General features: G+C 37.8%; 1 non-coding gene across 1 annotated transcript; it reads left to right on the top strand.

The window, feature by feature from the left end:
• The first annotated feature begins 2,465 nt into the window (after positions 1-2,465).
• Positions 2,466-2,569, top strand: LOC112713147 (small nucleolar RNA R71). Its single transcript, XR_003158122.1, has one exon. It is a non-coding gene; the product is annotated as a small nucleolar RNA R71 (small nucleolar RNA).
• Positions 2,570-13,162: the final 10,593 nt, after the last annotated feature.

The raw sequence follows: 13,162 nt of genomic DNA on the forward strand, positions 1-13,162 counted from the left end.
AGGATACATAGTCGGTGAGGATACGATGAGCGATAATTTATACGCTTTTTGGCATTGTTTTTAGGTAGTTTTTAGTAAGTTTGAGCTACTTTTAGGGATGTTTTCATTAGTTTTTATGTTAAATTCACATTTCTGGACTTTACTATGAGTTTGTGTGTTTTCTGTGATTTTAGGTAAATTCTGGCTGAAATTGAGGGACTTGAGCAAAACTCTGAAGAAGGCTGACAAAAGGACTGCTGATGCTGTTGGAATCTGACCTTCCTGCACTCGAAATGGATTTTCTGGAGCTACAGAACTCCAATTGGCGCGCTCTCAACGGCGTTGGAAAGTAGACATCCAGAGCTTTCCAGCAATATATAATAGTCCATACTTTATTCGAAGAATGACGACGTAACTTGGCGTTGAACGCCAAGTACAAGCTGCTGTCTGGAGTTAAACGCCAGAAAAACGTCATGATCCGGAGTTGAACGCCCAAAACACGTCATAACTCGGAGTTCAACTCCAAGAGAAGCCTCATCTCGTGGATTAATCAAGCTCAGCCCAACATACACCAAGTGGGCCCGGAAGTGGATTTATGCATCAATTACTTACTCATGTAAACCCTAGGAGCTAGTTTATTATAAATAGAACATTTATCTATTGTATTAGATGTCTTTGATCATTCGGTCTTGTGACCACATAGGGGCTGGCCATTCGGCCATGCCTGAACCCTTTACTTATGTATTTTCAACGGTGGAGTTTCTGCACACCATAGATTAAGGGTGTGGAGCTCTGCTGTACCTCAAGTATTAATGCAATTCTATTTTCTTTTATTCAAATCTCTCTTATTCTTATTCCAAGATATTCATTCGTACCCAAGAACATGATGAATGTGATGATAAGTAACCCTCATTATCATTCTCACTCATGAACGCACGTGATTGACAACCACTTCCGTTCTACATGCAACAGAGCTTGAATGTGTATCTCTTAGATTCCCCAACAGAATCTTCGTGGTATAAGTTAGATAGATGGCGGCATTCATGAGGATCCAGAAAGTCTAAACCTTGTCTGTGGTATTCCGAGTAGGACTCTATGATTGAATGACTGTGACGAGCTTCAAACTCCTGAAGGCTGGGCGTGATGACAAGCACAAAAGAATCAAGGGATTCTATTCCAACCTGATTGAGAACCGACAGATGATTAGCCGTGCTGTGACAGAGCATAGGAACGTTTTCACTGAGAGGATGGGATGTAGCCATTGACAACGGTGATGCCCTACATACAGCTTGCCATGGAAAAGAGTAAGAAGGATTGAGTTAAAGCAGTGGGAAAGCAGGCGTTCTTGAGCCATACAACATCTCCATATGCTTATCTGAAATTCCCACCAATGAATCTGCATAAGTATTCTATCCCTTTTAGTATTTCATCTTTTTATTGTTTATTTGAATCTAATTAAGTATCATGTTTAAATCCGCCTGACTGAGATTTGCAAGGTGACCATAGCTTGCTTCATACCAACAATCTCTGTGGATTCGACCCTTACTCACGTAAGGTTTATTACTTGGACGACCCAGTACACTTGCTGGTTAGTTGAACGGAGTTGTGAATTGAACCAGAGACACAATAGTTTTTGTGTACATACCAAAGAGCCAATATTGTTGATCTCAATTTCGTCCACCAGATACCAAAGAGGTATACTAAGTACTCAAGGCAAATCTTAGAGAAGGTATCTTTAAGTGGAGTGGGTTAGTATACGAGTGGTGATCATATACCGTGAGGTGTTAGAAACTAAGAACTCGGATTGTAAAAGGTTTTGCGCGAGCACCTTGAAGCTTGGCAATAGTGGAACTTCTCAATTGCGATTGAGAAAGAAAGTGGACGTAGGACAAGGATTGTGCCGAACCACTCTAAATAGCGTTTGCATCTCTCCAAACTCATCTCTTCAATATTATTGTCTTTTACCTTTGAGCAAATAAATTGTGATCGAAAAGTAGCTTCGTAAGTACTTAAGGAGTAGCTTAAGTCCGATTGGTGAAAAGCTTGATCAATTTATTTGAGTTGGTGTCTATTGGAAAGTAAAAGCTCCTTATAAATGCTTAGCAATTGAGTTAAGCTCTTGGAAAAATACTAGTACAATAACACTTTTGTATATTGTCTTTAACTTTAGCAAAAAAAAAAGATTCATTGTTGTTGCAATACTCAATTCACCCCCTCTTGAGTAATTGTGCATAGGTTCTACAGCCAGTATGGCATTCAGAGTATCAATCTCAAGGACTCCTTTCTTCTGAGTCATCTCATTATTCACAGGATTTCTTTCAGAAGTATACATGAACTGGTTATTTGAAACCATCTCAATGAGTTCCTTGGCTTCTGCAAGGGTTTTCTTCAGATGAAGAGGTCCACCAGCAGAGTGGTCCAATGACATCTTGGACAATTCAGACAGACCATCATAGAATATACATAAGATGTTCCATTCTGAAAGTATGTCAGAAGGACACCTTCTGATCAATTGCTTGTATCTTTCCCGAGCTTCATAGAAGGATTCACCTTCCTTCTGTCTAAAAGTTTGGACTTCTACTCTAAGCTTGCTCATCTTTTGAGGTGGAAAGAATTTGGCCAAGAAAGCATTGACCAACTTTTCCCAAGAGTTCAGACTTTCCCTAGGTTGTGAGTCCAACCATATCCTAGCTTTGTCTCTTACAGCAAAGGGGAAAAGCTTAAGTCTGTAGACCTCGGGATCAACCCCATTCGTCTTAACAGTGTCACAGATTTGCAAGAATTCAGCTAAGAACTGATGAGGATCTTCCAATGGATGTCCATAAAACTTGTAATTCTGCTGCATTAGAGAAACTAATTGAGGCTTAAGCTCAAAGTTGTTTGCTCCAATTGCAGAAATTGAGATGCTTCTTCCATAGAAGTTAGAAGTTGGTGCAGTAAAGTCACCAAGCATCTTCCTTGCATCTCCACTATTATTCTCAGGTTCGGCTGCCATGTCTGCCTCTTTTTCAAAATTTGCTGTAAGGTCCTCTCCGGAGTGTTGTGCTTTAGCTTCTCTTAGCTTCCTCTTCAAAGTCCTTTCGGGTTCAGGATCAGCTTCAACAAGAATGTCTTTATCCCTGTTCCTTCTCATATAAAAAAGAAGAGAACAAAGAGAGTAGTGAAATCCTCTATGTCACAGTATAGAGATTTCTTTATGTGTCAGAAGAAAAGAAAAATAGAAGAATGAGGTAGAGAGAGAATAAGAAGAATTCGAACACAAAGAGAGGGAGAGGGTTCGAATTATTAGATGAGTAGAAGAGAAATGTTAGTAAATAAATAAAATAAATAGAAAGAGATGAGAGAGAGTATTCGAATTTTAAGAAGAGGGAAAAGAAAATGTTTTTATTTTTATTTAATTAATTAAGTTAGTTTCGAAAATTCGAAAAAAAATAAGAAAATAAAAAACTAAAACAATTAGTTAATTAAAAAGATTTTTGAAAAAGTGGTTAGTGATTTTTGAAAATTAGAAGTGGAAATGTAGTTAGGTGGTTTTGAAAAAGATAAGAAATAGTAAACTTTTTAAAATTAAAACAAACAAGTCAAGTAGTTAGTTGAAAAAGATTTGAAAATAAATTTTAAAAAGATAAGAAGTTAGAAAAAGATTTTGAAATTAAAATTTTTAAAAAGATATGATTGAAATTTATTTTGAAAAAGAATTGAAAAAGAAATTAAAATGATTTGATTTTTAAAATTAAAGTTGATGACTTGACTAACAAGAAACTAAAAGATATGATTCTAGAATTCAAAGATTGAACCTTTCTTAACAAGAAAGTAACAAACTTGAAAATTTTGAATCAAAACATTAATTGTTAGCAAGGATTTTCGAAAATATTAAATAAAAATAAGAAAAAGATTTTTGAAAAATTAGTTTTAAAATTTTTGAAAACATTAAAAGAAAAAAGAAAAAGATTTTGAAAAATTTTAAGAATGAAATTCGAAAATCATAAAAAAAATGAAAAATAATTGATTTTGAAAAAGATTTGAAAAGATAAAGTTTTTAAATTGAAATTTTGACTTGACTAACAAGAAACAACTAAATTTTAAAAATTTTTGACCAAGTCAACTCAAAATTTCAAAAATTATGAGAAGAATAAGGAAAAAGATATTTTTTTATTTTTGAATTTTTATGAGGAGAGAGAAAAATAATAAAATGAAACAAAACATAAAAATTTAAGATCAAAACAAATAATGCATGCAAGAACACTTTGAATGTCAAGATGAACACCAAGAACACTTTGAAGATCATGATGAACATCAAGAACATACTTTTGAAAATTTTTAAGAAAAGAAAGACATGCAATATACCAAACTTAAAAACTTTTGTACTAGGGACACTAACAATTCGAAAATGCACTAGAAAAACAAGAAAAGACACAAAACAAGAAAGATTAAAGATCAAACAAGTAAAATCATCAAGAACAACTTGAAGATCAAAGAAGAACACAATGCATGAATTTTCGAAAATCTAAGAAAAATTAAAAACATGCAGTTGACACCAAACTTAAAATTTGACACTAGACTCAAACAAGAAACACAAAATTTTTTGGTTTTATGATTTTATTAATTTTTTTTGAAAAGAAAATAAAGGTTGAAACAAGAAAGAAGGTTACCTAATCTAAGCAACAAGATGAACCGTCAGTTGTCCAAACTCGAATAATCCCCGACAACAGTGCCAAAAACTTGGTGCACGGAATTGTGATCACACTTTTCACAACTCCGGTACAACTAACCAGCAAGTGCACTGGGTCGTCTAACTAATAAAACCTTACGCGAGTAAGGATCGATCCCACGGAGATTGCCGGCTTAAAGCAAGCTATGGTCATCCTGTAAATCTTAGTCAGGCGGATTCAATTGGTAATGAGTTTTGATAATTGAAAGATAAATAAAACATAAATTAAAATAAAGATACTTATGTAATTCATTGGTGGGAATTTCAGATAAGCATTTGGAGATGCTTTGTTGCTTCTGAACCTCTGCTTTCCTATTGTCTTCATCCAATCATGCGTGCTCCCTTCCATCGTAAGCTGTATGTTGGTGGATCACTGTTGTCAATGGCTACCATCCGTCCTCTCAGTGAAAATGGTCCAGGTATGGTTTCTGTACGGCTAATCAACTGTTGGATCTCTCGTCTCGGATGAAATATACCAGGCACAGCTACCGCACGGCTAATCATTTGTCGGTTCTCACTTGTGTCGGAATAGGATCTTTCTATCCTTTTGCACACTGTCACTATGCCCAACATTCATGAGTTTGAAGCTCGTCACAGTCATCCCGTCCCAGATCCTACTCGGATTACCACAGACAAGGTTTAGGCTTTCTGGATCTCGGGAATGCTGCCAATTGGTTCTAGCTTCTACCACGAGGGTTCTAATCTCATAGATTCGAATGCTCTGTTTTCAGGAGAGGCAAGTCAAATCCATGGATCAGAGACCCAAGAGACTATACTCCAGCTGTCGTCCAATGACTACATTGAACATCATGTAGACCGCTTGTGGTTGTCAGACACGTGGATCTTGGCTAAGCGAGTAACGAAGATAGTGGGTGATTGTTATGGGTCACCCCTTCATTCTGACTTAACTGAATTAAGTACAAGAGTATATCTTGGAGAAGAAGTAAGCGTGAATTGAAAGAGAAACAATAGTACTTGCATTAATTCATGAAGAACAGCAGAGCTCCGCAGCTTAATCTCTGAGGTGTAGAAACTCCACCGTTGGAAAATACATAAGAGAAAAAGGTCTAGGCATGGCCAAATGGCCAGCCTCCCAAATGTGAAAAATGGCATAAGATAAGTTGTTAATATAATAGTAAAAAGTGCTATTTATACTAAACTAGTTACTAAGGATTATAGAAAATAAGTAACTAAAACATACTAAAAACTACCTAAAAATAATGCCAAAAAGCGTATAAATTATTCGCTCATCACATACCTTGAGGATAATCAGAAGCTCCCAGTTATCATTGCACGGGAACTCACATCCCAACAGGAGGAGCAGTTGCTTAGTGTGCTGAGAAAACACAAGAAGGCAATTGGGTGGAACTTGGCAGATATAGTAGGTATCAGCCCCTAAGTTTGTGAACACTGGATATTTTTAGAGGAGGGAGCAAGGCCTGTCTGTCAACCTCAAAGGCGGCTTAACCCCACTATCCTGGAAGTTGTCAAGAAGGAAGTGACCAGATTACTTGTAGCAGACATCATCTACCCCATCTCAGATAGCTAATGGGTCAGTCCAGTATAAGTGGTGCCCAAGAATGAGCAAGGAAAGCTCATAACAACTAGAGTGCAGAATGCCTGGAGAGTGTGCATTGATTATAGGCGCCTCAATCAGGCTACTTGCAAGGATCACTACCCATTGCCTTTCATCGATCAGATGCTGGATCACCTGTCAGGTAAATCACACTACTGCTTTTTAGATGGGTTATACTGGATATTTTCAGATTCATATAGCTCCTGAAGATCAGGAGAAAACTACTTTTACATGTCCCTTCAGAACGTATGCATATAAGAGAATGCCTTTCGGCTTATGTAATGCACCGGCTATGTTCCAAAGATGCATGATGAGCATTTTCTCAGATTTTCTTAAAGACTGTATGGAAGTTTTCATGGATGATTTTATTGTGTATGGTGATTCTTTCAACCTTTGCTTGGATAGTTTAGTGGTGCACGAAATTGTGATCTCAATGGTGCCAACAACTTGGTACGTACAATTGTAATCTCAACTCTTTTTTCACAACTTTGCACAATTAACCAGCAAGTGAACTGGGTCGTCCAAGTAATACCTCACATGAGTAAGGTTTGATCCCACGGAGATTGTCAGTTTGAAGCAAGCTATGGTCATCTTGTAAATCTTTGTCAGGCGGATTCAAATAGTTATGGAGTTTTGATAATTAAAAGATAAATAAACTTAAAATAAAGATAGAGATACTTATGTAGTTCATTGGTGAGAATTTCAGATAAGCGTATGGAGATGCGTTATTCCTTCTGAATCTCTGCTTTCCTACTGCCTTCATCCAATCCTTCATACTCCTTTCTTTGGCAAGCTGTATGTTGAGGGATCACCGTTGTCAATGGCTACCGTCCGTCCTCTCAGTGAAAATGGTCCAAATGCGCTGTCACCGCACAGCTAATCATCTGTCGGTACTCACTCATGTTGGAATAGGATCCATTGATCCTTTTGCGTTTATCACTACGCCCAACAGTCGCGAGTTTGAAGCTCGTCACAGTCATCCCATCCCAGATCCTACTCAAAATACCACAAACAATGTTTAGACTTTCCGGATCTCAAGAATGCTGCCAATTAGTTCTAGCTTATACCATGAAGACTCTGATAGTGAACCAGAAGGCTAAGAGATATGCATTCAAGCTCGTTTGTATGTAGAACGGGAGTGTTTGTCAAGCACGCGTTCATAAGTGAGAATGGTGATGAGCATCACATAATCATCACATTCATCATGTTCTTGTGTGTGAATGGATATCTTAGATCAAGAATAAGCATGAATTGAATAGAAAACAGTAGTAATTGCATTAATACTTGAGGAATAGCAGAGCTCCACACCTTAATCTATGGTGTGTAGAAACTCCACCGTTGAAAATACATAAGTGATGATGGTCCAGACATGGCCGTGAGGCCAGCCCCCAATGTCTAAGATAGCATAAAACTGATCAAAGATCCCAGCATGTCTAATATAATAGTAAAAGGTCATATTTATACTAGACTAGTTATTAGGGTTTATAGAAATAAGTAAATGATGCAGTAATCCACTTCCAGGTCCACTTGGCGTGTGTTTGGGCTGAGCATTGAAGTTTTCATGTGTAGAGACTTTACTTGGAGTTAAACGCCAGTTTGTAGCCTGTTTTGGGCATTTAGCTCTAGCTTGTAACCTGTTTCTGGCGTTTAACGCCAGAATAGGGCATGGAGTTGGCGTTTGAACGCCAATTTGCGTCATCAAAACTCGAGCAAAGTATGGACTATTATATATTTCTGGAAAGCCCTGGATGTCTACTTTCCAACGCAGTTGAGAGCGCGCCATTTGGATTTCTGTAGCTCCAAATTTTCCCTTTCAAATGCAGGGAGGTCAGAATCCAACAACATCAGCAGTCCTTTTTCAGCCTCTGAATAAGATTTTTGCTCATGTCTCTCAATTTCAGCCAGAAAATACCTAAAATCACAGAAAAATACACAAACTCATAGTAAAGTCCAAAAATGTGAATTTTGCTTAAAAACTAATAAAAATATACTAAAAACTAACTAAATCATACTAAAAACTATGTAAAGTCAATGACAAAAAGCGTATAAATTATCCGCTCATCACAACACCAAACTTAAATTGTTGCTTGTCCCCAAGCAACTGAAAACAAAATAGGATAAAAAGAAGAGAATATGCCATGAATCTCATAATATCAATGAAACTTAGTTTTAATTAGATGAGCGGGGCTAGTAGCTTTTTGCTTCCGAACAGTTTTGGCATCTCACTTTTTCCTTTGAAGTTCAGAATGATTGGCATATATAGGAACTCAGAATTAAGAGTGTTATTGATTCTCCTAGTTTAGTATATTAATTCTTGAACACAACTACTTTATGTGTCTTGGCCGTGGCTCTAAGCACTTTGTTTTCCAGTATTACCACCGGATACATAAATGCCACAGACACATAACTAGGTGAACCTTTTCAGATTGTGACTCAGCTTTGCTAAAGTCCCCAGTTAGAGGTATCCAGAGTTCTTAAGCACACTCTTTTTCTTTGGATCACGATTTTAACCACTCAGTCTCAAGCTTTTCACTTGGACCTTCATGTCACAAGCACATGGTTAGGGACAGCTTGATTTAGCCGCTTAGGCCTGGATTTTATTCCTTTAGGCCCTCCAATCCATTAATGCTCAAAGCCTTGGATCCCTTTTTACCCTTGCTTTTTAGTTTAAAAGGTTATTGGATTTTTCTGCTTGCTTTTTCTTTTTCTTTCTTTTTCATTTTCGCTTTTTCTCTCTCTCTTTTTTTTTGCAAGCGTTGTCATTCACTGCTTTTTCTTGCTTCAAGAATCAATTTTATGATTTTTCAGATTATCAATGACATTTTTCCTTTTTCATTATTCTTTCAAGATCCAACAATTTTAACATTCATAAACAACAAGATAAAAAATATGCACTATTCAAGCATTCATTCAGAAAACAAAAAGTATTGCCACCACATCAAAATAATTAAATTAATTTCAAGATAAAATTTGAAATTCAAGTACCTCTTGTTCTTTTGTAATTAGGCACATTTTTCATTTAAGAGAGGTGAAGGATTCATGGAGTTATTCGTAGCTTTAAGACATAGACACTAGATACTAATGATTATGTAATAAAGACACAAACATAGACAAACATAAAGTATCAAATTCGAAAAACAGAAAAATAAGAACAAGAAAATCAAAGAACGGGTCCACCTTAGTGTGGAGGAAAATGCATCCCTTGAGGCATCTTAGGAATTTCTTGATGAGGAACTTCCTCATGCTCTTGTTGATGTCCATGAGTGGGCTCTCTTGTTTGCTCTATCCTTTTCTTAGTCATGGGCTTGTCCTCTTCAATGTGGATGTCTCCTTCTATGTCAATCCCAGCCAAATTGCATAGGTGAAAAATGAGATGAGGAAAGGCTAACCTTGCCAAAGTGGAGAACTTGTCAGCCACCTTGTAGAGTTCTAGAGGTATGATCTCATGAACTTCCACTTCCTCCCCAATCATGATACTATGGATCATGATGGCCCGATCCACAGTTACTTCAGATCGGTTGCTAGTAGGAATGATGGAGCATTGGATGAACTCTAACCATCCTCTAGCCACAGGCTTAAGGTCCGGTCTTCTTAATTGAACCAGATTGCCTCTTGAGTCTCTTTTCCATTGAGCTCCTTCCACACATATGTCCATGAGGACTTGGTCCAACCTTTGATCAAAGTTGACCCTTCTAGTGTAGGGGCGTACGTTTTCTTGCATCATTGGCAAGTGGAACGCCAACCTTACATTTTCTGGACTGAAATCTAAGTATTTCCCCTGAACCATTGTAAGCCAATTCTTTGGATTCGGGTTCACACTTTGATCATGGTTCTTAGTGATCCATGCATTAGCATAGAACTCTTGAACCATTAAGATTCTGACTTGTTGAATGAGGTTGGTGAGAACTTCCCAACCTCTTCTTTGGATTTCATGTCGGAACTCCGGATACTCATTCTTCTTGAGCATGAAAGGGACCTCAGGGATCACCTTCTTCTTGGCCACAACTTCATAGAAGTGGTCTTGATGGACCTTTGAGATGAATCTTTCCATCTCCCATGACTCAGAGGTGGAAGCTTTTGCCTTCCCTTTCCTCTTTCTAGAGGTTTCTTCGGCCTTAGGTGCCATAAATGGTTATGGAAAAACAAAAAGTAATACTTTTACCACACCAAACTTAAAAGGTTTGCTCGTCCTCGAGCAAAAGAAGAAAGAAAGAAGGGAGAGAAGAAGAAAATAGAGGAGATGGAGGGAGATAGAGGTTCGGCCAAGGGGGTAGGAGAGTGTTTGTGATGTGTGAAAATAAAGAAGTGAAGAGGGGTATTTATAGGGAAAAAGAGGGAGAGTGGCCGAATGGAATTGGGTGGGTTTGTGAGGGAAACGTGTTTGAATTTGAAAGTGAGGTAGGTGGGGTTTTTGGGGAAGAGATATGGAGGTGATTGGTAAAGAGAATATAGGGAAGAGGATAGGATTTGATTGGTGAGTGGTGATTTGGGTGGAGTGTTATAGAGATGTGTGAGGGGAAAAGAGAGAGAGGTGGGGTAGGTGGGGATTCTGTGGGATCCACAGATCCTGAGGGGTCAAGGATTTTTTATCCTTGCTCCTTTTAGGCGTGCAAAACGCCCTTATTATGCAATCCTAGCATTTAATGCCAGACTGCTGCCTGTTTCTGGCGTTAAGCACCAGCTTTTATACCTTTCCTGGCATTTAACACCAAGCTGTTACTTATTTCTGGCGTTAAACACCAGCTTTGTGCCCTTTTCTGGCGTTAAACGCCAGTCTGGTGCCTATTTCTGGCGTTAAACGCCCAGACTGGGCATTTAACGCCCATTCTGCTACTCTTACTGGCGTTTAAATGCCAGTAAGTTCCTCCTCCAGGGTGTAGATAAATAACATAGATAAATAAAAATTGAGTTGCCTCCCAACAAGCGCTTCTTTAATGTCAAAGCTTTACATTGGGCTTTCATGGAGCCTCACAGATATTCAGAGCATGGTTGGGGCCTCTCAACACCAAACTTAGAGTTTGGTTGTGGCCTCCTAACGTTAGGATTTTTGCTAGTAAAGAATTTTATAAAAATATAGTCGCGTTGTAAGTATAGATTCTAAACCAACAGAAAATCCCTTCGTGCAAATATTTTGGTTGTCACAAGTAACAAACCCCTAAATAAATTGATAACCGAAGTATTCAAACCTCGGGTCGTCTTCTCAAGGAATTGTCAGGAGGTATGTTCTTATTATTGGTTATGAGTCTTGTAAATTGGGGGTTTTGAAAGTAAGGAAGAAGTATGTTAATTGACAAGTAAAATAAATAAATAACTGTAAAATAATTTCTTGGCAAGATATGAGAAATTGGAAGTCTTATCCTAGTTATCCTTATCGATGGTGATGAGAATTGAGTTTTAATCCCACTTAGTTAACCTTTACTAAAGCAAAGGAAAGTCAAGTGGACTAATTAGTTTGATCCTCAGGTCCTAGTCAACTCCTAAGAAAGGACTAGAGTTATTGGAATTCAATTCAATTAGCAAAAATAGTAATTATCAATCACGATGAGTTTGATAACTCCAGAGTCACCAATTAATCAACCAGAGCCAAGAATATACAAAACTAAATTAAAATCATAAATATCTGGAATACCTCAAATTGCATGGAGATGTCAATTCTAACATGGAAAAGTTCATAAGCCAATTGGGCAACATAAATCAAACACAAATAAAAGCTTCAGAGTAAACAAAAATAGAAGAGAAACATAAATTATTGAACCTGGTATGAAGAAACAATCCTAATCCTAATAGAAATCCTAATCCTAAATCCTAAGAGAGAGGAGAGAACCTCTCTCTCTAAAAACTACATCTAAAACCTAAAATTGTGAATAATGATTGAATTTCCAGTCCTCCCCTGAGTCTCTGCATGTTCCTTGACTTTAATCTGTGTTTCTGGGCCAAAAACTGGGTTGAAATGTGGCCCAGAATCTCTGCCAGTGACTTTTGTAATTCTGTAGATCATGCACGTCACGCGTCCGCGTCGTCCACGCGATTGCGTCACTCAGCGTTTTTCGTACCACGTGTGTGCGTCGTCCACGCATTTGTGTCATTCGTGCAGCTTCTAATCTGCGCAGTCGCGTCAGGCATGCGAACGCGTCACTCTGATTTCTTCCATTTCGTGCGGTCGCGTGAGCCATGCGACCGCGTGACTTCTCGCTGGTCATCTCCTCAATTCCTTGTGTTCCATCCATTTTTGCACACTTCCTCTTCATTCTCTAAGCCATTCCTGCCCTATGAAGCCTGAAACACTTAACACACAGATCAAGGCATCGAATGGTAATAAGAGAGGATTAAGATTAGCTAAATGAAGACCAAAGAAGCATGTTTTCAATCATAGAACTAAACTAGGAAGGAATTTTAAAATCATGCAAATCCTATGAATAAGTGGGTGAAAAGCTTGATAAAACCACTCAATTAAATACAATATAAACCATAAAATAGTGGTTTATTAGTTTTTATACACTTTTTGGGGGTAATTTCATGTAGATTTTAGTATGTTTTAATTAGTTTTTAATAGAATTTTATTAGTTTTTAGGCAAAAATCATATTTCTGAACTTTACTATGAGTTTGTGTATTTTTCTGTGATTTCAGGTATTTTCTGGCTGAAATTGAGGGAGCTGAGCAAAAATCTGAGTTAGGCTAAAAAAGGACTGCTTATGATGTTGGATCCTGACCTCCCTACACTCGGAATGGAGTTTTTGGAGCTACAGGAGTCCAATTGACGCTCTTTCAATTGGGTTGGAAAGTAGACATCCAGGGCTTTCCATCAATATATAATAGTCCATACTTTGCGCAAAGATAGATGACGTAAACTGGCGTTCAACGCCAGTTCCATGTTGCAGTCTGGCATCCAGCGCTA

This window comes from Arachis hypogaea, chromosome 9 (assembly GCF_003086295.3).
Source record: "Arachis hypogaea cultivar Tifrunner chromosome 9, arahy.Tifrunner.gnm2.J5K5, whole genome shotgun sequence".
NCBI lineage: Eukaryota > Viridiplantae > Streptophyta > Magnoliopsida > Fabales > Fabaceae > Arachis > Arachis hypogaea.